Raw genomic sequence first — 25,547 nt, forward strand, 5'->3', positions numbered from 1 at the left:
ATTATTTTTTATTGAATCTTTTCTTTAGGGATGGTCTAATTTTTTTTAGTTCTTTAAGTATTCTAGATGTTACTTCTCTGAGGAACAGTGACAAAAATGTTTTCCCGTTCTGGAGGCTGTCTCTTCCCTAGGTTGTCTCCATTAAAATTCTTAGTCGTCCTCCATTTCTGTTTCTTTTTTTTACTCCTACATTTAGTAGAACCTCAATTCAGTTAATGGCTGTCTAATCTATCTTCTTCCCTCCGTCCTGGCTTCCTCAGACTAGATTCTCATCTTTCACCTAACTCCTTGCAATGCCTCTAAGATGATTTTCCAGCTACATTGTTCACACTCATTCATTAAAGCTATTTGCCAGAATCTATTCCACTCCCTCTATGTGTCTGTTTCTATTTTAGTCTGGTCAGGCTGTGCTAGCAAAACCCTATAAACTAGTGCAACGGTAAACTTATTTCTCATAGTTATGGAGGCTGAGAAGACCAAGGTCAAGACAATAGCAGATTCTGTCTAATAAGAGCCTATTCCTGCTTCATAGGAAGCTATGTTTTTGTTATGTCCTCATGTGATATGAGAGAGAGAGAGAGAGAGTCATGAAGCAGGGTAACTCTCTGGGTCCTCTTTTGAAAGGACACTAGTCCCTTATCAGGGATCCACCTTTATGATCTAACCACCTTCCATAGGGCACATATAAATACAGTTTTATTAGAGGTTAGGATTCCAGTGTGTGAATTTAGGATGACACAAGCTTTCAGTCTGTTGTATGACCCCCCTTCATACACAAACATACTGTAACTTGTAAGCCTACCTTGGTCCCCTTCCTCCAACAGTCGGAGTTCACATTTCTTAGAATCACCCAGAAAGAAGCCCACTCATGTCTACCCCTGCCTTGTCCCCATTTGTCTAACCTTCAAGACTCAGCAGCACTGAATTTAAATCACCATTTTCAGAAAATCCCATGCCCTCTGTTTCTCTGTTTATTCCCTTATCCTCCACTTTGAATGCCCTGCCCCAGAGCACACACCCATTCTTGGCTCATAAAGCCAAGGGACACCTTTCCTGCATGAGCAGTCCCAAGTGTCTCTGCCCTAGTAAAATCTTTCCCGACATCCCCATGTCTTCAATACTGAACTGCTGAAATACAGATCGCATCATCAGAGTGAGTTAATCTGCACTTACGATCCTTTTATTACAGTGGTAACCCCAACCGTCTTTCTTCCATCCCTCTACTTCCAGCGGTGAGTTACTGACCTCCTCCCAGGTAGGATCACTGTGCCATTTATTCCACATGGATATGAGTGGAAGAGTGGAGACTACATTGTTTGCGGTGGTGAAGTACTGCCATTCCCCACAGACATGAGAATCAGGCACACCTGGTCCCATGTTGTGACAGCTGCCTCTACTTGGCCCTGTATATTTAGACAAGTTCCTCCTCCTCGGGGCTGTGCTTTGGTCCTTCTGTCTGAATGATGACAAAATCAGTAACTGAGCCACTTTCTTAGTAGGTAAAAATGGTAACATGATAAATCATTTGTTTCCAAATACTTTCATATTTAATGTAAAGTTGATACATTTATTGCTCTTATTACTGTGAATCTGACTTGCTAAACATTCAAGTGACAATTTGATCTAGGAGACTTTGTAATAGATAATTGGGAAAATGATTCATATGTAGAATAAAGATGTGAGTATGCAGCACTTAATTTATGGCTTTAAAAAATTAAACCATAATCATTATCAATTAGTTTTTAATAGCATTCTGATTTTTTATCTAGACCTGCAATTTTTTTCCTTTCCTAAATCTTTAGTACTTTGAAATCAAGCCCTTCCCTGGCTATGACTTCAGATCATCTTGGTTCCTAATATTTTGAGAAAATAAAGGAAAATTGAAGACTGTTTATACTGCTATTCTGTCAGCACTCAATCTGCATTAGAATCTGTCCTAAGAAAATGATCCTAAATCAGGAACAGCTTAATGTGATGAGAGCTCAACACATATTTTTCCACAAGAAAACAATGCAAACAACCAAAATGCATAACCAGAGAGTAAAGGCTAAATGAAGTACAGTGTACAGTATTTACGTGATGAGAAACAATGCACCCGTTACATACACATTATGTTCCAAGATTTGGAGTCACCTGAGGACGTACTTGTGTTATAACATTATGTAAAATGCAAGGTAAAATATGCATACAGGGTAAATACAAGGATCTGTAAAATAAGCCCAGGAAACTATGAAGCATAGTTCTGATGCCCTTTGTGGTTTCCATTACTCCTCCCTTTGGGAGCTATGAAAAGCACTGTAGGAGAACTATCTTGGTGTCAGGAGTGGGAAACTCCACCAAGAACTTTCCATAGTTAGAACTGGCTCTGCCAGTTTCCCCTGTGGGAAAGGATTTCAATACTCTCATGGTCTCAGTCCTACTTCATTTCCCTGAATTTTTAAAAAATAAATCAATTTTTGATTACCAAAGTCATTTATGTTCACTTGAAAGTATTCTATAATTTGAAAATTCCTAACCATGTCTAGCCTGAAGTGAAACTGGAAAACAATTGCTCTCTAGGCCACCAAACCTTGGCAGCTCGCCTCCAAACAGATCTTAGAATTATGTAACTCTTTCCAGCAAAAACAAAAAACAAAACTCTTCAAAAAGAGGCAACTCTTCTGGAGTCCAACATTTTCAAATAGCGTTTAAGCTGATTGTAAGGGATTTGAGCACTGAGGTGTCCTGTCACCAGTTCAGACTGGGGCAGTCTGGAGAAGAGATGCAGAGCTGTGGACTGAGTAGAGCTCTTGGATTCTCAGCCGCCACCCTAACTGTCCATTTTCTCCCAGCCTCTTAGCCATGGTTCATCTCTGTGGCTAGCTGCCCAGCAGCTGCTAGCCCCCAAGCCAGCTGTACACTCTTGCAACAATCCAAACCCAATAGACCTGTTTGTCAATCGCAAGTCTTATAAGGAGCAGGTGGTTATGTAAGTTATACCCACAGAAGTGCACCTACACTGGAGTCTTGCTGACCCAGTGCCCCCTAAAATCTCCCTCTCACAGTCTAAACTATAGTGTGGCTGCTTGGACTTCGTAGGTAAACAGAGGATTTCTGCTGTTTTCCCCAAGAGCTGTATTAGTGAGTAACTACCAACTAGAGGTGAATAAAGAGTATAAAGCCCACTTAGGAAGAATCTGTGGCTAAAGAATGGACATACTCACAGGGGGGCACACTGTGTGCACCTGTGATCACTAGGTGTGTACAGCTGTTCCTCCACTTGCACATGTCCGGAGGCCTCTCTGGAGTCCTCACTGGCTATATGTAATCCTCTCTGGGACTGGGTACAGTGAGGCTTTCAGACCAAAATGACCTGGTGTGGTGGATCCTACCCTAAACCTATAGAGTTGCACTCTCTGGGGAGGGAACTCCAGAATCTGCATCTTTCTGAGGTGCTGATCAGCCCTACACACCTAGTAAGCATGGCTGCTTTGAAGACCGACTGGCCTAGGAATTGGATTTGTAAGCTATCGGGCAAGAATGGACCCCAGGAATCATTCTTAGTCATCCTTCTTTTAGAGGGGATCTTTCAGGGGTCTTTACAGGGAAATAAAGCAGAGTTTCTATCCACAGCATTTCCTATAAAACTAAGTGAACCATGGTGATGCACACCTGTGGGAGGTGAGGCAGGAGGCTGAAACCTGGTCTTTCTTATACAACCTAATGACTTAGCAAGGCCCTGTCTCAGAATTAAACTTTTTTTAAAAAATGCTGGGTAAGTAACTCAATGCAAAGGCCCTATGTTCAATCTCCAGTATCATATGAAAAATGAAAAGGAAATGGATACCTATAAACTAGTATATGGGTAAAGGTTGCTATAGTCAAAAAAGCCACTAGACCCTCTCTCCCTGTCTGAAACTGTCAGGGGAACCTTGTTAGGTAAGCCTACTGAAGGCAGAGATAGACAGCAATGAAGCCCATTTAATCCTTCTCATGCCAGAAATTCTCTGACTTGTTTGACAGAAATGTCTGTGTATGTGTGTGTGTGTATGTTGCCTTATGCTGAGGAGCTGGTGTTCTAAAAAAGTCACTGGGAAGTGTCTTTAGTTCAGTCCATGTCACAATCAGGAAGCTGGCTGGTGTGATGGGAAAGACACAGAGCTAAGAGTGTTAGACTCCTAACGCTTGGCAGTGTGAGCACCTCGGCAAATCTCTTCTCCTATTTTACCAAACAGAAAACAAACCAAGAGGCCTCCTGCCCACTCCAATAGGTTATATGGAGGATCACAAATAAAAACCTCCCATGGAGTAAACACACTAGTCAAAGTCACAGCGCCAGTCTCCCCCTCCTTGCCCTTACATGCTCATCATTTGGAAGGTCATCTCCATCCCCACACCTAACACTGTCCTTAACAGAGGGCCCTTGACACACTGCTTGCAGGAGTTTGCTGTGACACAGTCCGGCATCTGATGGCAAACTGGCCAGCCCTGAAACCTCTGCAACAGCATTGTTCCCTGTCCTGTGGGACAGGTCCTCACTGCATCTTCCGCAGAAGATACTGAAGTAGGGGTGGGACCTTCCTCACTAAATCACATAAGTTGTCCATGTCATTGATTTCCTTCTGCAGAGACACTGGCGCTGTTAGTGTAGTGTCCCAGCCACATGGCAGAGGACAGAACCGCTTCCTTGAATTTCCCTTGGTCTGCGCCCCAACAGAGTGGCTCTCTGTAGAAATACTGTCCCATCAGGATCAGCCCCTCTCTTCTCTAAGGGAGGCCCCATTGTAGAGAAAAAGGGGATGAAGCCCAGAAACTGGGGAGGAGGCACTCACAGTGGCCACAGGGTGTGAGTCACTGGCTCTGATGAAGTGTGACCAGGGGCTGCACCCTATAATTCTGTGTGCTCGTCACCATGCCTGGCACAGTTACTGCCACTTCCTAGGTGCACAGCAAACATTTCTGGATGAGTGGATGAATAAATGAATGGCATCTGTCTTACCACACCCCAGCATAGCTTCTCTGATGTCATGGGGCTTCCACAAGCCATGAGACCTCTTTCTGCCCTATCATAGGGTTGAAAAGTTAATGCGTAAAACTCATTCACACACTCATCAAACCAGAAAGTAGAGACCGAGTGCTGTATGGAGCATCCTTTGTACCTAGGAGGAACTCAAAGTACAACAGTAATTTATCACACCACACATATACCAGGGTAAGGCCAGGGCAGTATGGGGATTCATTTTATTTCCCCCATCTGGGAGATATTAAGCTCCCAGAGACAGGGGCCAACATCATCATCATCATCATCATCATCTTTCTTCTTATGTAAAATTCTTGAGGATGATTAATTTCCTTTCATTGACTGATGTATTTCAACAGCACTTGACACACAGTAGGTGCTTTATAGGTTTCAGTGGACACCGAGTAATCATTATCAGTGCTGAAACCACATGCATCCTTCTTCCCAGGACTAATGCCAAGCACTTTGCAGTTGTTATTTCAACAATATAAGGAAACTGGGAAACAAAAGCAGAAATGTCCTGGGTCAACGGAGCCAGCTTCAGACCTAAGCACTGACTGGAGCAAACCTACTCCTGCCCACACCTCTAGCCCTTTTCAACCCCTAGCCATTTCTAAGGCTTCTCCATGTCTCTCACGGCTCCTTGTCAAACTAACAAGAGCACAGATCCTAGGCCAAATGAATAGCCCTAGACTTCTGACCGCACCTGATGTCTCTGAGCTAGGACGATTTAGCACCTCAACTCTCCAATACTAACCCAGGGCTAATGAAGGCACAGAGACGGGACTGCCAACCTTAAACCCTGCCCAGCCAGGCAGCTAACAAGATTTTTATTGACAGGAAAATAAAGACACCAGAGAGAAATACGACCCTCTCTGCCCTGTCTTTAAATGAAAAATGAACTGGGTCCAGGAGATAAAGGATAACTTCCTATTTCCCAGATGCTCTCTCCATTTCTCTAGTGAGACTAAGGCAGGCACACGGACAGCAAGGACACTGGTGCAACTGCCAGCAGGTGAAGAAGCAAGAAGCCTGAGGAGCAGGGACCAGAGATTGGCAGCTGCCCGGCTTTCCGGGCTGTGAAGAAAGCCTGCGTCACCGGAAGACATCCCTGTGGGTGCCATGAGCACACACAGCACCTTCCACATGAGGTTCAAAGGAGCGTGGTCACAGGGGAGGGGCGGGGGTATGATGATGCCACACAATTAGAAAAATATTCTGTCCAATGACCGTATTTAACTCATCGCAACAAATATCAGCTAGTCACCTACTCAGGCCTCAGCCTGCATTACACATTTTTGTATCTGCACTGCCCAGCAAGACTACATAATAAACACTAACTACTGGGGAGCACTTTCGGCTTACAATGCACTTCTACCTTCTGCTTGTTGTGACTCGTTTCCAAACAACACCATGGGAACAGGCATGACGAGATTCGTTATTTACTATACTCGGTTTGCAATTGAGGAAACCAGGGTTCTGAGAACGGCCACTGACAAGGAGCACCTGTCAAATAGCCAAGCCTTGCCAGGCCCTGTGCAAAGTTGCACGAATCATTAATATCCACAGCCACCTTCCATGTAAGTACAGTATGATCTGCACGGCACCAACGAGGAAATGAAGGCTTCCAGAGGTGACGTTTAGTTCCCAAAGCTGCATATACAGAGGTGAGGGAGTTGACATTTCAACTAAAGTTCTGTGCCTTTGTTCTGGGGTTAGAGGCTGCACTGTCATCAGAGGTTAAATAATTAGCCCAAGATCACACAGCTGTCCAGAGACAAAGCTCCTCTCCTACCCAGCACTTTCCTCTATCACTGCTGCATGAGGAAGTTATATTAGAAAAGTCCCTGTTTGGAGGGCATTTATCATCTGTCACAGGAGACAAAACAAATGTAATACAGATCTAATATCAAAGAAAGGCCAAACTTTGGCCTTCAGTGTATTAATAAGATTTCCAGGCATGAAATACTATGTTTGAAATAGAAAATATTTTGGTCCCGCGTGCCGTTAGGAGCAGACAGTGGAATTAAGTACTGTATACAGCAGTGTTTGGCTTGCTTTGGGGTAGGTAGTTACTGGCTATGGCTAGCTGGATGCTGCTAGGGTCTCCTGGTTCCTCTGCACTTAGGCAGAGCCACGAGATTAGTTTTGGACAATAGCGGTGACTTGTATTACTTCTAACCAGAACAGGAAAAGTACATGTGAGCTTCCTAAGTGCTCCTTTCCTTAGAAATATTCCAGCTGGTAAAACCATTCTCAGCCTGGCTTCTAACTTTCTCTGAAGAAAATAAGCCTCCTGTTGATCCACATTCGATACTTATCCTGGGAAAAGCAAACATTTATTTATTGTGTATTAAGCCACTGAAATTAGAAGTCAATTTGCTACTGCAACATAACGAAGCCCGTCCTCACACAGAGGCATGACAGCATTCTCAGACTGAACATCCTGATAGAGGCTAGGATTTCAATCATGCTTGGACCAGCCTGACAGTGAGGGATGAGCACGGGAAGTTGGAGAGCTAGGAGAAAGGAAAGACTCCTGAGGTGAGCAGGTGTGTGTGGGAAACCAGAACTGGTCACCACTGGATTGCAGAAGTGGCCAGAAAGAGCCTGTAACAGCACAGCCAGAGGTTAGTCAGAGCATAAGACGGATATTTGGAGATACGGACAGTTTGCTCTCAGTCATACCACCCACACTCCACCTTAAGGCAGAGGCATCACTTGCGGATGACGTGCGTAACAGTGACAGATCAAAGATTTGCTTCAGGAGGCTGCCAGTGGCAGTGGTGTCAGATGGATGGTATTTGGAGAAACCAAAGCCAGACACACGAGATAGGGGAAGGTAACTGTGTGACTCAAGCTGGACCTAAATCTCAGAGTTTGCCAATAGATACTGGCAGGATTTCTGAGGTGAAAGGTTAGTTTGATGCAGGTCACAGGAAATCTATTTCCTAATGTCCAGGGAGGTGGTCATTCCCAGGATGGATCTAGCCCCTTTTCCAAATGTGCACGTACATGTCCATTACAGTCAGTCACATCCTGCTGGCCTGGGAAGATGCAGAGAACAGGAGATGAGACTTGTTAGCCTTACAAAGAAGTTATCACCCAGGGCATAACCTGCCTCTCTTCTTTGGGTAGAGTAATGTGTTTCATTTATTTATTAATTTACCAGCTACTTAATTTGTTCACAATAGCCAGAAACTATGCTCTCTCTCAGGAATACAATAGTGAGAATTCAGACATGATGCCTTATACTCCAAACAGATTTTCAGTCTAGTAAAAAGGTAGAAAGCATATAGTTTGTCATATTTTAATGCCTAATGACAAACCGTCACAATGCTGAATATACCAGTCAGGTTCTCTTACAGAATATAGGAAAGGGACAAAACCTAACTGTTGGATACTGAAAGATGTCAGTTCTGAAGAAGCGATGAGTAAGATGAAAACTAAAAGATGATTCAGGGAGTGAGGAGGATACATACAGTGGAAAATGATCACACCACTTTCAACCCTTGAACAGAAAGGCCATGGATTTGGGGTGCAGAAAGACAAGGCAAGAGTCGGGGAAGACAGAGCTGAAGAAGTAATAGTTTCTAATTTCTTGCTGTGACTTACCAAGCCACCCAAGAGTACCAGGAAGCCCCTGGATGACTGTAAGTATGGCATAAAGAATGTCCGGCAGATATTGTCCATCCAGCTGAAGTCTGGGCAACTACAATCATCCAGGGAATGGATGACGAGGGTTTGGTTAGGGTGGTGGAGGAAAAGGGGGAAAGAGTGGGATGAATTTGAACGATGTCCCTAAAAATCACAAGCCTTGATGACAGACGGGACCTGGAGAGATGGGTCAAGGTGCCCCTTACTTGTTTAGTTGCAGAACTGTGTGGAGAGTGTTAATATGGAGTGATGCAGCTGACATAGGGGGATAAAACTGGGTGAGGTGAGAAGGAAGGCAGTTAATAGGATGATCACAGGACAGGACTGCTGCCTCCCAGCCCATTGGTAAGGGGACATGAGGATGCCTTGCTTTCCAGGAGGTGTTCGGTCCTGCCCTTGATGCCTCCCTGGAGGACTCAGAGTTTTAGAAATGAGTAGTTCCTTCCACACCCTTCACTGGTGACCCTGGAAGGACAGTACCACACTCTCCTCTGTCAGCCCCATTTTCAACACAGCTGATTTCAAGTTCAGGACTATAATATTCGACCCTTTAACCTTCTGGGTTTCACACATTTTACGCTTATTAAAGCCTTACTTTAGCAGTTGACCTGAGATCCATAATCAAAACTTTTTCACAGGAAAACACACCGAGACCAAACAAAATTGGAAACCAGGGCACAGCTCATAGTTTGATGTTTTCCCCTGTTCACGGGAGAATCCCACCAACATCCCAGAGGAACACAGAATTTGAAGGTTCCAGAAAAGCAATAGATGCTTCTGACAGGACAACAAGGAAGAATTTCCTGGGAAACTTGTCCTTGAGTTGCCTCTTGAAAGATGAGTGTGATTGAGATAAATGGCGGTGGAAAAAGGAAGAGAACTGTGGACAAAGGAAGCAGCGACAGTGGGTGCAGTAAGTAGGACGGTAAGGGGCACGTTTCCTCCCTGGGCCTCCTCCAGGATGCTCCCTGTCCCGAGCCTGGATCCCTTACCATCCTCACCTGGTAAAGGTGATCGCGACTCGAGAAAATGCTTTCAGCTCAGCACTCTGGGAAGTGACCGCATTGGACTGAACGAAGAAGCTGAAGACAGAGAGGAAAGGGAACGTAGAACATATATTTTATTTACCAACTATTTTCCGCTCTTCCACATTCACACGTCTTCCGCGCTCTAGAATGGCCCATTTGTGATCCCCTAAATACATCCCCCACTTGCCTCTCTCCCCAGCAGTAACTGTGATGTTCCCTCCTCCAACACTTGCTGTCCCAATCTAACATAGCCGCTATGGGATAATTCAAACACAAGGTCCGCTGTTCCCTTCCCTTGTTCCCCGGCCCTTCCAGCAACTTTCCTGTGTGCCTCCTGCTTAGTACCCCTTCCTGTGTAAGCTGATATTCTGCCTCCTTGGGGTCAGGCTGCCGGTGCTCCTTGGGTCACAAGCTATGTCTGCTTTCCCCCTCAGAGACCCAGAACAGTCTAGCACATAAGCAAAAGCTCCGTAGCTGGTAACAAATGGAGGACAGAGTCTGAACCTTGAACTTCTGAGTCCTTTTTCAGTTCGGTCTTTAAGCTACCAAACACATAACAGTAACATAAAGCCAAACATACCCACAAACAATTTCTGTTTCATAGCCTGAAACCACAATGGTGAAACTCTGAATACCTAGGGAGTGTATAGCCACATTTACTTAAGCTTTGCCCGAATTTTACAGCTGTATCTTGGGGGACGAACTGCTTCCTGACAGCATGTTCTTAGTTCCTCTAGGGTACAATGTGCTCTACTGGGTGGTGAAGGATAGAGGATTGTGGAGGATAAGTCTCATTTCCCTTTCCACTGAGCTGCTAACGGTGAAGACCAAATGGCGCTGTGCACTGTACCTACAACAACACACCCTGTGTAACACATACGAGTGCGTGGGTATGAGGCATGTATGTGTGACCGTAAACACGTGCACGCACAGGGATGGGGACGTGGGCCTATGGCCTAGCCTGGTCGGCTAGGTCTCCTGCTTAGAAAAATTTTGTTTTGGGCTCATTCACAATCTGAGGGAGTGGGAGGCACCAAAAGGAAGAAGGAGAGATCTATTCCCCAGCGATAATCATGTTACCAAAAGCCACCAGGAGTCATTGTGTTTATCTTTCTCATTTATCCAAACCCCAAACAGCCCTCTGCAGCAAATCACATTTCAGCAGGGAAGATTATTCTGTCTGTAGCATAAACTTCTAGCTGTATCTCTCTCAAGAGCATCCTCTCTAGGTAAATATAAATCTCATTATAATAGTAACATTTGGAGAAGTAATGCTATTTGCCCCGATTTAGACAAAACAACATAGGCTCTGGCAAAGCTGATCTTTTCCTTAGAAATTCATCACAGGCACATAATTCAGAGACAAGATGAACTCTCTTCTCACAGCAGAGCACTAGTGTATGTGCCAGAGAGAGAGAGAGGAGAGAGGTATGAGCTGGGGGAGGGAGTGGAGGGAGGAGAAATGTGTGTTCGTATGTATGTGTACGGAGCAGGTGAGGGTCTTGAAGAATTATTCCAGCATTTCTAACCCATCCTCCAGGGAGAGGTGGAGACCAGTTCACAGGATTCATATAGAGTTGAGAAAGATCAAATAGCTGTTTTTCACTACACAACTGAGAATCTGCCAGTTTTACCCCAAAGGCATATGAAAACTCCATTCACTTCTGAGCACTGATCTTCTGCATTTAGAGTCTTGGAAGCAAGTCTCTGAGACAGCATAGAAGGGACAGGCAGTCCCTTCCTGGAGGAGGAGGGTTTCATGCCCACAGCACTTCGGAAGAAGTAGGCAAGTGCACGTGCGTGCCCTGCCTGCCTTTCTGAGCCTCCTCCACCTTTGGCCATGGGGAAAGGGTGGGAGAGGTTGTAATGAATAAATAACACTGCAGACCCATTCTAAAGCACTACTCACATCTGGGCAGTAAGGCCTCATATCAAGATCATAAGCTCAGGAATCAGACTCGCACAATTCAAATCCCTAATCTGTTTCTTACACTAGTTACTGAGCTCAGTTTTCTCTATGGCTCATTTTCCTAATTTAAAACCTGAGTTGCTAGGGATATTGTGAGAACTAAGAGAGTTAATATGTGAAAAGAACCTAGAGCAGCATCTGGCCCCCCGAGCAGTAGTAAATGTGAACTAGGATGTTATTGTCACTCTGTGGTGTCGGTGAAGCCCTCCATGTGGCCTCTTCCTGGCCTACATTCTTATGAAACCACATTATAAGGGAGGCCCAAATGTATAGGTTTATAAACCTCAAGGTTTCTCAAAAGCTGCAAAGGGCTAAGAGTAGGAGGGTAGCTAAAGAACCCATCTTGCCAGTCATGTTCTAGAATCTCTGGACTGAGGCACATGATGTACTGAAACATTCCATTTTCCTTGGGTTGGCTGTATGTTGTCAGCTTTTACCTTCTGTTTTCCAGAGCAAAAGTGGGCTTCCAGCTACATTTTATATTAAAAAGAGAAAAAAGATGGAGAATCAGGTCCAAATCTTACATCAATGAGCTCTTTAATTTGCACGAGTCTCTTCTCCTCCGTGGCCTTCATTTCCCCATCTATACAATGAGAAGTGTTGTGCCAATGGCCTCTCAGTATTAATCATCCAAATGCAATAGTCCATTGGCCACCATGCTCATTATGTAGTTTCTCTGTGATAATTAGACTTCAGCCATAAGTAGTTTCTTGGGGATGAGCTCTGGCCCAGGACTCAGGCCGGAGAGGTGAGCAAAGAGTCAATGACATTTTTGGTCTTTGGAATCTCAGCAGTTTTTGTGCTAGAGTGGAGACAGCAGAATTATCAAAGCAGGAGTCTCCTGCCTGATCCTTTCAGCTGCAGTAGCATAGTGAGACTAGATCAATAACAAAGACCAACCAAAGTGAAGGAATTGGCCTCCACAAGTCAGGCAGTTCCCCCTACCCCACAAGGCTGAGGGTTCTCAGCCTCCATATCACACTCCCTCTCAGAGCCCCTTGGTATCTTGTGTCTCGCTTCCACTAATCTCTCCTCCCAAAGGACACTCATCATGGTGCAGGCTTTACCATCTCCAGCAGCCTTTGCAACTCTGCACTTGGGCTCCTTCCGGTCCCACGGCCACTGTCAAGCTACTCAGAGTCAAGACTCTGGCCCAGCTTCTTCCATCTCCCTAAAAATTCTGGTTTCTACTTCCTAACAGTTGCAAGCCAACACTTAAGAAACTCCACATTTCAAGTGTAGCAGAATCACGGCAATCTCACAAGGCAAGAGTTGAGTTTGTTCTCAGCTATCCACAAACAGATATTTAATAACTCCTCAAGCAAAGACCGACGACTGTATCAGCAAACTATCTGACAGTCACAGCTTAGAGGAGATCAAGAATGAGGAATTTAGAGGAGGAGAGGTTTATTCCAACTCACGTTTGCAGAGATCTCAGTTCATGGTCAGCTGCTCTAGAGTAAAAATATCATGGCAAAAAGTTGAGGCAACTGCTCAACTCATAGCATCTGGGAAGCAGATCACAGAAAAGCCTAGAAGGAAGAGGCCAGGGGCCAAATAGTGCCCTCAAGGTATTGCCCTATGCCCCATCATACACATCTAAATGTGTATTATCACTAATCTTCTAAGTGTCTCTTAAGTCAGTCGAGCAGATAACCAAGATGCGATCAAGATGGCAATTGAGTTGGTTAAGATTAACCATCACGAACACCCACCATGTGCTGCTAGTAACAGTGAACTAACCTTCTAGTACTAGTAGAAGACTAGTACTACATACTGTAGGTGACATTTTACATTTTTTAATCATGTTAATATCTACAATAATGCTAACAAGAAACTACTAATACAGTCCACTGGAGAAATTGAGCCTCAGAGAACTTTAAGAGTATGTTAGTAAGTCACACAAACAGGACTTGATCACACATTAGAAGTACAATAGGAAATAGGGAAGAGCAAAAGGACTACTCCCAGCTTCTTAGAGTGAGCTTCCTGTTAGAAAAACAGTCTATGGTCTCCACTAGCCCTGTCCTGTCCTGTTCTCTCATAGAGAATGGGTATTTGCTTTAATACCCAATGATAGCTAAGACAATACACTGTGCAGATGATGACATGTGACAATTAGCTGACCGTGGCCTAAACTTAAATAGGCTTCCATCCAGGCTGTGAAAGACAGGGAAGAATCCCACCAACCCAGAGGAGCTAGGCTACATGAGAAAAATAGCATCAGCAAAGGCCAACCAACCATAGCATTCGAGGTTCTACTTCCTAATAGGTATCGGGAAGGGAGAACAAAATGTTCATATGAGAAAGAGAACAAGGGAGGGAGGATGGAAAAGAAGGGACAAGAAAAAATAATAGAAGGAAAAAGGGAAACAAAGCTTTTGTAAATAAGGAGGGAAAGAGGGGTCAAAGGGAGGGGAGGGGAATAGGAAAAAAGAAGCAAGATATATCATGTACCGGTACAAATTCCCTATGATGAGTATTATCATTATGTATATTTAAAATGTACCAATAAATGTTTGCTTCAAAAAAAAAAAAAGATTCTATTTCCTTCTGGTTATCCTGGACTAAAGGTGTGAAATTTGGACCATGGAAAAGACCTAATGAAAAGCCGGGCATGGTGGTGCACGCCTGTAATCCCAGCACTGGGGAGGCTGAGGCAGGAGGATCGCTGTGAGTTCAAGATCAGCCTGGGCTTCATAGTGAGTTCCAGGTCAGTCTCAACTACATAGTGAGACCCTGTCTCAAAAAACAAAAACAAACAAACAAAAAGACCTCAGGAAAGTATCACTTGGATATTTGGTCACATTACAGCTATTCTGGTCTGCAGACCTGGATACTGTCTGCTAGAAACATGTCTGGGGCATAGGGGACCATGCAATTGTCTTAATGGTCTATGATGACACTCCAGTTAAAGTCAAGTTGGATATTCCTAAGAGATAGCTTCTTATATATTTCCACCAATTACCATTAGTAACAGAAGATATGAAGACATACTCCGACTATGTTTACCTGTTAAATTTTAAATTATTATCTCATGCTTGTGTAATTCTAAAAAACACCTGTATTTGTTTGAGTCCACTTCTTTATTAACTCCACAGCTCTTTGGGGCCCCTGCTCTGTACTGGGAACTATTCAGGGCAATATGGGAAAAGCAATGAATAAAATCTGTACAGTCCCTCTCCAGGGAAGTTGCACTCCAGGGTTTCTTCCCATGGTTCATTGAACCTGGCTCCTTGAAGACGTAGAGTGTCCACCCAAGGCTTCCCAGCACACTGCTTGTGGGATTTCCATAGGGCATTTGAGGAGCAGAGTTCTGGGAGAGAATGTGTCTGTCAGTCCACGGGAACAGGAAAGACTGCTCTACTTTATATTAAGGATTTTTCTGCCACATATGGGGCGACCTTCCACAGCTACACATCGATAAGGGTGTCATTCTTTTCCTTCCCTGATAACAACAGCCACAGTAAGAACCAAACCCTGAACCTGCAGTGTCTCCTTGTTACCATTTGATGCCTCTACTGATTGGGATGTGAGGCTGAAAATAACAGGAAGTTCATCCTCATGTGACTCGAACATGAGTACCACATTCTTGATCTCATCTAGTGTAGATTATGGTAAATGGTCTCTACAAATAAGCATCATAAGCCTATATTCTTTCTTCCCTTCTTGTCATACTCATCACAGTAGCTCTTCCTCCAGACCTCTCCTTCAGGCCCCAAGAAGAAGACTACCGCACTTTTAACTGTCACATGCAAGCATCAGCAGGAGTGAGGAGAGCCTGTGTTCCTGTAGTGTGTTTGAGCAAGAAACCCTCACCCAGAAGTCTCCTCAACAGATTTCTGTCACATCTCTTTTGTCAGAACCAACTCATGTGATTTCCTCTAAGCTAATCCCTGTCAAGGTGAATGGGGCCATGATTGAGAGAGAGAGAGCTGTGTGCTTTAAAAGAAGCAGGGACCTTTCCTGTGCTGGAAGATGAATCTTCAGCTAAGAAGAATTTGTAAACAAGGAAGAAAGGAGAAATGCCTGTTGCATGGACAAAGAAGAGTATGTCACCATGGTCTGCACCCCTGTGTGGAGAATCTCTGGTGGCACTACTTGATATGGGAAAGAAAAGCCACAGGTGTTGGCTGCTTCCAAAAAGGAAAACACTGCCCTAGGTTCCATTAACTCCAACCCTGAGTTTTAGTCAGAAACCCTCCAATAACTTCAAATCATTTTGTCTGTTTGTTATTTGGCCTCCCCAGTGGGAATGACAGGGCCAAGAGGGCCCAACTCACTTCCCATTCCAACCCCTAGCATGATCCGTGTCACACCATGGTACTTGAGGAATATTTTTACGGAAACAAATACATGAATTCCTTGTAAAGTTCAAGAGTCCCCCTGTTCAACCACCGTTCTTCGCACTTTCCTTTCAGCCAAACTGATTAATACAGGTTGGGTAACTTGCTGAATGTTACTTGAGGAGCAAGTGGCAAATTTTAACCTTAAACCTGTCCACCAGTTTCCAAGCCCTTGCTCTGTTCTCAGTGCTATGACTTTGGTCCATGTGTGAAGATAGGCTTGATTGAATGAGTCCCTTTCCACGGGCAGCTCAAGCCCTTTACCCACTACTTATAAGCCACCGCTACTCCTTCTTATGTCCTCCCCAGAACCTTCTCTAACCCCCTGCACAGAGTATTCCCACACATCACTCTACACATCTATGCCCTGCGTCCAGACCTATCTCGCTTTCTGACGTCATCACCTTCTCTTTCTTGCCTCCATTTTTCTGTGCTGTACTCTAGCACAACTGTTCTTCTCAGGGAGAATGTGAAGCCTCAGCTGTCCTGATACCTTCGGGGACAACATGGAATAGTGTCTAAAGCCTCAGATTCTAGGGCCAGATTTTCTGTGTGCAAGCCCTAGTTCTTCCTCCCCTCACGCGATTCTGAGGCAACTTTCTCTACTCTGTTGGGCCTCAATTTCCTCAACATCAAAATGGGGATAACCATGCTTTGCACATCCTAGGATTGTTACAAAGACAGAGTGAACAGTGTAAAAGATTTCATTCGAAGCACATAGCAAGAGCCGTGTTAATGTCAACTATCATTTTTCCTTTATTCTTTCCTTTCTCCAGTAGAACCAGGCACCCAGAGGACAGTAAGAAATTTCTGATAATTTAAATTCACTGATGCTCTTCCTGCTTCCTCGGTAAATGTTTCTGTCCATCTAGGCTACAAATTCCAGGGACAGACATTGCCAGTGCTTTCTCTTTCCTCTGTACTCTTTCAGGACCCACCATAATAATAATAATTAGGCAGTTACTTAATACATCCTTACAGAAATAGAGCCAACCTAAAATCCTTTGGGCTTTGGGGAAAATTCTTATTTCAATTTCTGCGCTTCTTTTCTTCTCTTCTTTAATTGTACACCCCTGAAATCACATCAAGTCCCCTCTGAGACTAAACTGATAGTATGTTGAGTCATTTTGGTAACAGATGTGAACTAACCACAATCCTTTTGTTTTGTGGCCACTGTCCATGGGCTGAGTAGGTAACCGAGATGAAGGTTTTAATCGCTCCTAATACATGGAAGCAGCTTATAAAATGTCAGCCCTCTGCCTCACTGCAGTTACGCCTGAGGCCATTGCAGCCAATGGAAAAGGCCCCAAGAAATCTTAATTGGCCTTTGGCTAATTTCAGGAACCAGAACTTCCTTGTAATTTGCTGCAAAACTGGTACAATTCTCCAAAATAAGATCAGTCGTGGGGCACTGCAGTGAGAATGTTAGAGAAGATGGCTGGCTCCAGGCCAAATCTATGCACCATGGATCTGTTAAGAATCCCAAGGCCAGACCCAGCCTCCAACACGCTTGTTCTTGACGAGACTGACTTGTTATTAGTCAGTGACCCTTAGAGGCCACCAAAAAAGTCATTGCCAGTAAGAATTCCTAGTACCACTGATTCTCTTACGTGCGACCCCAGAGAGAAACACTGGTGATAGAGCAAAAGCAGGAAAGTAAATTCACTTTGGACAGGAGGCTGTGTCCTCAGAAAGGTGGGTCTGAAATTGAAATAAAAGATATGAAAGCATTTTAGCTGAGCCCATCCCAGCTGGTGCCCGGGCTTACAGTAGTCTAACTTAGAGCAGGGATGGCGAACGGGTTTTGTTTCTTGTGATTGCTCCTCATTGATGACAGTGGCTCTTGGGGACACTGCTCAGGAGGGTTCTACTGCATCTCAGTGAGGAAGGATGCCGTGATCAATCGTTCAGCACTGCCTGCTCTGGCTGTCTTATAAACTGTGCAGCAAGTTGTCTGCCACTTGGAATAATGGGGGCCGGAGGGGAATTTCTGACATGCCGAGAAATCTAGAAATCTCTGTTGTGTTATTACTTTCAATTACTATTTTCCACTGCAAACAGTAGCATGAATCGTAAGTATAAATGTTCAAAGTATGAGCCCAGCTTCAAATTTTCCCATCTGTGGAGTATTCCATTCAATTTTCTTATAGTGAGAACCCCTGGCAGGTTTGTCATGAAGGAGATGGATCTCTACTAAGGATCCTTCTATGGTAATAAAGGAGAAAATCCTAACTTCTCAGTGTCACGCGTGGCAAACTCCTCCTCCCTGAATGAAAGTACCTTGAAGTACACTTTACACAGGCACTGCCTTTCTCCAGGAGTAGATTGAAACAAGGTCTAAGAGAGAGAGAGAGAGAGAGAGAGAGAGAGAGATATCTTGCACATTCTCACTATTTCCAGGAGGAATCGGCTGCTGAGTAACTTACTTGCTTCCCAGACTTTGAGACCTGTGTCACTGGAGGAACATGGAGTTGAGCAGAAATCTCTCACAAAGGCAGCTGGGGCCTCCCTCCTTGTGACATTCACCTGGAAAATCCACCCTCTAATGTCCACAGTGATAGCTTGAATGGAGACTGAGGGTATTCTCTGCACAGCAAGAGACTTCTTTGCATATCTTGTGGGGCTCTGCAGTCTAATGGAAAAGGCACCATAGATTCAGGTAAAGCTGAAAGTTTCTGTGCATGTCTGAGCATGGAGTGCCAGAGATGGGCAGGATCACCAAAATAAGGACAGCACAAAAATGTCTAAAGACACTCCCCTTTTTTCAATGCCTGGCCCTAAAGTTTCTATGGAAATCAAGGAATGGGAGAGGAGTTTTCTGTAAAGCAGCTTCCAGGTACCCCAGATTCTGGCACGTTAACTCCCCTGCTAGCTGACTAAAGCAAGAAGACTTCTTCAGCATCAGCAGGAAAAACATTTGGAAAGTCATTTCAGTTGCAGATATTGGATCTGAAAAATCATTGTTCTCTCTCCCTTCTTTCTGATATCAATTGCTGCAGAGCCATCTTTGATTTCTAATAAACTTCCTGATGAGAATCTAAACAAGGTTCTGTTCTCATGAAGTGGAAAATTCCCACAGTGGGGAAGAGAGGGGACTACAGTCTAGCTGCAAATTAAGTCAAACTCAATTAATTCACTCAGATCTATTGGGTTGCTGCTTTGGTATTATAATTAATTCTGAGTTTGTACCACGGAGCCTGTCCCTAAAGACTGTGCACAGAATGTGCTATGTGAAATTGCTCTATTCTCGCAGGAAGCATGACTTCAAGGATACTGGAAGACTGACTGTGAACTCTTTGCAATCACAGGTAGCTCAGATCAGAGGATCTGTGGGATAAACATGTTTTAGCTAAAAGATATGTACTTGCTCATTTATCGAGCTTCTACATTGGCTCTCACAAGCATACACACAGTGCTTGAAAGTGAACACAAGAGACAGATGCTTCCCTTTATACATCTTAGGATCTAGCTGGGGGTAAGACCGATGATAAACAGGCATGTCAGTCAATAAACAATGTCTGCTCAGGTAGTGACAAATCTATATTGTACTGAAAAACAAACAAACAAAAAACATTATGGGTTGAAAAAATAAAAAGCTGTAAGAGAGATCTCTCTAGAGTGGAGGCTCAGGGAAGAGCTGAGAGCTGAATGACAAGGACTCTGCTGCTTTCGTTCCTAGAAGAGGGAATGGTGAGTCCAAGGTGCCACAGGTGAGCAATCTTGGCACGAATTGCGCACTCACAACAGAAGACCAGCACAACTGGAGCCTGGTGCATGACAGGCAGACAGAAATGAGAGCAGTCTGATGGAGTAGTGAGGGGCTAGACCATGGCACAGAGTCTGGGTCTTATTCTAAGTCCAGTGAGAAACCATTAGAAGGTTTTAAGTCAAAGAGTGAAATTATTTCATTGATATTTTAATAGTTCGCTCTGGCTTCTATTTGTAAGATAGATTGTAAAGAGTAATGACCGTTACATCTCCTACATGTCATCTCATACTGAATCTGGTGTAGAATACACTGGGCAAGAAAAGCAAGAACAAACAAACAAAACAAAACAAGAGCTGAATGTATTCATTAGGTACAAGTTGAGCTCCTATAACAGTGAAGCTCAAGCAAGACAGAGGTTTAAGTCCACAGGTGAGCCACGTAGGATTTGCAGACTTGCCCTGCTCTACAAAATTAGCAAGCACATAGGCTACCAAGCTGACCCAGTCAGGCTCAAATGAGGACCCTCCCCGCTGCTTGGATCCCAGCCAAATGTTCTAATTTTGCCATGTTCCAGCCATGAAGGGGGCAAGGAGAATATTCCAAGATGTATGTGATTGTCTAGCTCTCTGGGGAGAAAAAGCTCTGATTTGCAAAATTTGCTAATTTCCATGGTATAAAGACTTCTACCACAGCTGATTTCAAAAGGGTCCAAAACATTACTGACAATTTACAGGGAAAAGTTTTAAGTGGTAAGGGTAGAGCACAAAGGATGTTTAAGCCTCTGAGGAAGGTATTCTGTGTTATACTGTGTGATAATTGCATGTCATTATATATTTGTCAAACATCCATAGAATGTAAAAGGCAAAGAGGGCACCTACCCTCATGCAAACAACAGAATTTAATTAGTAACAATATGCCAATATTGTGTCATTGATGGTAATAAATGCAAGATGTAAATTACAGTGAAAATCGACAGGGACAAGGGAATATATTGGAACCCTGTACTTTCTGGTCAATTTTCTGTAACCACAGCACTGCTAAAAATAAAAAAAGAACATTTATGCAAATGTGAATGTGTCTGTGTGTGCATATATCTGTGTGTGTGCATGCTTGTGTTTGCAGGGTAGAAGTGGTAGGAAGTACTTCATAGATCCAAAGGCAGAAGATGTTACTTGACTGACTGTCCAACCCCTGAATCTCATAACTAACAGAAGAAGCCCAGAAGAATCCTGTGCCCATCTTATTCAGCCAACAGTTAGCTGATTTGGAGCTTATTCACGTGGCCTGCCTGAAACTACTTTCAACGATTAGAGCCATATCCAAAAGGAAGTATGTTGGTCAGAGGTGCTGTCAGCCTTCCATCACTTTATGTATAATTTTCCTTTCTGCAGTCCTATAGGAAACAATCATCTACGTGCATTCCACACTTAGAGGAGGAAGGGCACCACCTAGGAGTGTGAGGGGAGCCACTCTCTACTTCTGTCCTTGTCTCTGCCCCAAAGACAGATAACTATAAAGGAAAGATCCAATTTCCTTGCCTGTGGACTGTGGTGGATGGAATGATGGCTCAAAGACACCCACAGTGCAGTGCCAGACCTGTGAATATGCTCTTCATATGGCACAAAGGACTTTGCAGATGTGATTAAGGATCTTGAAAAGGGGTATTATCTCGGGTTATCCAGATAGACTCAATGTAATCATAAGGATCTTTAATATCCTTAAAAGGCAGTGAAGTTATGGAAGTGTAGAGACAGAAATTGCAAGATCCTGCTGGCTTTGAAGATTGAGGGTAGGCCAGGAGCCAAAGCAGGTTATAGATGTTAGAAAGGGTGAGGCAGCCAATTCTCCCCTAGAATATCCAGAGACATATAGCCCCATTGGCCAGCCCGCTTTAGGACTTCTGACTTTCCAAACCATAAGAGAATGAATTTGTGAATAATTTTGGCAGTAATTTCTGACACAGTGAGAAACTAATACATGTTCCTCCTAATCCCCGAGAGTCCCTTCCCCTGCTTATCATCTTCTCTTTTTTTTTTTTATTTTCCTTAGCATTTTGTCAGTTATCTATCCTATACCCCTCATGGGAACCACCTACTCATATAAATTTTGTGGCTTCCAGCTATAAGTTCACAGGGATTCATGTCTTGCTCTTGAACTACTCTCCTGATCCAAGCTCCTTACGGAGTTCCTGTTCCCAGGGCTTCCTGCTGGTAACTGGACATCTCTTCTTTTTATGTAGGGAATCAATCTAAACTAAGATCAGATAGGGCATCCTACATAGCCCCAAAAGATACAGCTCTGTGCTGGGGTCAGTAGAGTCAACGGCTGTTTCTGGGACACTGGGCATGTGGAGCTAATAAAAGAAAACCTGGGAGCTGGTCTTTGTACAGCCCTGATGGGTTCATAAAGAGGATAACTGCTCCCAAGTCACAGACTGTACCCCTACCCCAGTCATCCATCTCAGACATACAGTGTCCTGGGTCATAAGGGGACTAGGCAGTAAATTATAAGCAGATGAGATCCTGAGATGGAAAAATATCTCAAAGGTTGTTTTCTTCTGAGGGTGGATCATAAAGTCTAAAAGCATCACCCCCTCAAAAAACGTTGCCAAAAAATTTAGAGACCAGTAGTTCAACTTCTACTTAAGAGTTAGGCAAATTACTTCTCAGGCCTCAATTTTCTTAAAACACAGAGACAGTAAATAGAGCTGGTACAAGTATGATACAGGAAGGTGGCACATTTGGGCTTGACTCAGCACGCTTCAGAATGCATTGAGCTGATGAAATAATCCTATCAATTTTCTGAATTTTCATGTTAAATCATTTCATTCTTTGGTCCTTTGCAAATTAGATGACCCAGTTCGGCCAAGAGCATGCGCTTACACACACACACACACTCATTCTCTCTCTCTCTCTCTCTCTCTCTCTCTCTCTGGGAAGAGTGCTGCTCCACCAAGGTGATAAAAACTGAGGTAAAAATCCCACTCCCATCTCTCTCTCACTCTTTCACAGAGAGAATACCAGGAAAATACCAGGTATCAGATCTTTCCATCTATTTAAGGTCCATAAGACGGAGCTTGCATTTCTCAGAGAGAAAGAGAGAACACTGAGTAGGAGACTTCAGAGGCAGCTCCATGTGCAGGTCCTAGGTTGATTTCCTTCTTCGGGAGCACAGGGAAGAGAAGGCAGAAGAGGAGACCAACCGAACCCTGAGGCTGTGTCCTGTCAGGACAGACATCTGGCACTGGGATTATCCCCTGTGCTCTGGCAGAAGACCGTCCATGCGTAGAGTGGCCTCCAGGCTGATGACTCAACAGCATACTATACCAGTCATCCCAAATGAGCCTCCTTGCCTGCTAACCAACATTTGGCATTTCTGCAGGGCTTCCTTTAAGACTCTGTGCCACGACCCTAAAGAAAACACTTATATCCGCTTCAGTAGGAAGAAACTCCTCAAGCTCGTGCATCCACAATGATGACTGCAGAGTCAGGCATTCACGGCTTATCCTTCTACCAGCTTCTGGAGGGTGAGCTGCCTACAGCGGCAGGCCCACAGCACTCAGCATTATCCAAAACTACAGCAAACTTATGACTTCTCAAGAGGCTGAAATAGGAGGATTGCAAATTTGGAGCCAAACAGGGCAATTTCATGAGACCCTGTTGAATGAATGAATGAATCAATCAATCAATCAATCAATCAACCAATCAATGAAGCCGGGGTGGAGTTCAGTGATAGAAAACTTCCTTGGCACGTGTCAGGCCGTGGGCCAACTTTCACGGGCTCAATTCTCAGTACCAATTTTTTTTTTAAGTTAAAGTTTACATAAAAGTAAAAAATGTGTGTGTGTGTGCGTGTGTGTGTGTGTGTGTGTGTAGTTTGGGCACAAACATTCTCACAGTGTGTGGTGACCCTCAATCCATCCAACCATCTTAAAAAGAAAACCAGTCACTTGCCTCAAAAAACTTCAAAAGACAACCATTGGAAATAACCATACCACTTCTGAAAAAGGTATTTGAGGGTGACTAACCACAGTAAAGGCACAAAGTCATCAAAGCAGTATGCTTACAGTAAAATAATAGAAATAAAAAAGGACACAGTCTGCCTCCTAATTAAGGTGTACCCTTTAAGTGGTATATAAATGGCACCTTAAAAACATTGATCAAGGGCTGGGGATTTAGCTCAGTGGTGCTGCTACCTGCCCCGGAAGCACAAGGTCCTGAGTTCAATCTCCAGTACCAAAACAAAACAAACAAATTGATCAAAATGTGTAACTGATAATGTGAAATAGGAAGAAAATGTTCAAGGGGAAGGCGAAGTAGGATGGGTTGGGGAAAGGAAAGAAGGGAATGGAATTAATATGAGAAAATGAAAACAAAGTCTTTGTAAATAGGGAGGGGTGGAGGGGTTGAAGGGAGGGCAGAGGAATGGGGAGAAAATAAGAACCAAGACGGATTATGTAAAGGTATGGATTTCCAATGATGAATGTACATTATGTTGTATACCTAAAATGTACCAATAAACTTAATGAAAAAAAACTCCACAAGAATATATTAAAAATTGCAAAATACAAATATTGTTCCATTAAAGAAAAAGTTAAATTTTTTGTGTACAGTACACTGACAACTTGCAGAGGGGTGGAGATTTGAGGTAACTCATAATGCAATCAGGTAATAAGATTGTGTATGATGTTGTGGTTATTATTTTCATTTTCCAGTTTTCACAATGATAATCATAAAAATGTGAATAAAAATGAGCTATGTTTTAAAACATAACACTGAAAGTGCAAAGAAAAGGTAAGCTGTTCATGTCCACCTTGGGGAATATAAACACACATCCTGTTTTAATCCATGTACAAGTAAAATGCTAGTTTTTTTATGCAGATATTTGTAAATATGAGGAGTATAGCAGCTAAGACACCCGCTTTGATGTTTGCCAGGGCCTGCAGAGCTATTAAAGAGAGGATTTGTGATAATCTTGTTGACACAACCCAGAGAACCTTACCTATTCCAGAGCTCAACATGAGCACAAAAATGTCCTAGAAAGACAAACAGCATGGGGTAATTTAGCAATTAAAGGAACTGTAATAAATGGGATTCCTTCATCTCTGATCCCAAAGTTTCAATAACAAATTTCTTTGGAGGATGAATGGAAATAAAGCTCTGAAAGCTAATATTTGTGTTGAAAAACACTAGGGTGCAGGAAATGTCTCCCTTGCCATTTTGGAAAGGTTAGGGCAATAAAATGCTACAGAAAAATGCTGTTAAATCTCTTCAGAGTTGCATCTCTCCCTGGATGGATTATGGCCCTGGCCTTAGATGGTACCTGCATAGTTGCTGAGAGAAGACTGCCCAGCAAACGGTGGGGTTGTCATATCCAACCCACCCCCAATTTTCCCCATAAAAAATTAAGAAAAATTCAAGTGAAGAGGCGTGTTTTTAAGGAGGCAGGGTTGGCTGCACTGCACAGTTATCACCGCATTGAATCTACTCAGACTTAAGACTTCTAACGATATTTTGCTGCTAAATATGTAGAGTGTAAGGACAGTTGCTCCTCAGTACCTGCAGGGGCTTAGTTCCAGGACCTCTCTGGACACCAAACCCAAGGGTGCTCAAGTCCTTCAGCTAAAATATTACATAACCTACTCGCGTCTATTTAAATCAGCTCCACATTACTTAGAAGGCCTGATGCAATGTAAATACTATGTAAACAATTCTATACCGCATTGTTTAGGGAATGACAAGAAAAAAAAAGTCCTGTTCATGTTTAATACAGATGCAAGGTTTTCTTTTTTCTTTCTTTTTTTTTTTTTTTTTTTTTTTTTTTTTTTTTTTTTTTTTGG

The 25,547-nt window shown here is 43.5% G+C and overlaps 1 long non-coding RNA gene across 8 annotated transcripts in view; it reads right to left on the reverse strand.

The window, feature by feature from the left end:
- Positions 1-25,547, reverse strand: part of LOC104869391 — a 203,742-nt gene that overhangs the window by 39,199 nt on the left and 138,996 nt on the right. Inside the window, exon 1 of one of the 8 annotated variants that reach the window (XR_782311.3) lies at positions 9,658-11,232. The exons of the other annotated variants lie outside the window; for them this stretch is intronic. This is a non-coding gene — a long non-coding RNA (uncharacterized LOC104869391). Of the gene's footprint in view, positions 1-9,657; positions 11,233-25,547 lie in introns of those variants that run through there. 8 annotated transcript variants of the gene reach the window in all.

The sequence above is a fragment of the Fukomys damarensis genome, unplaced genomic scaffold, assembly GCF_012274545.1.
Source record: "Fukomys damarensis isolate Sample0158 unplaced genomic scaffold, DMR_v1.0_HiC HiC_scaffold_8, whole genome shotgun sequence".
NCBI lineage: Eukaryota > Metazoa > Chordata > Mammalia > Rodentia > Bathyergidae > Fukomys > Fukomys damarensis.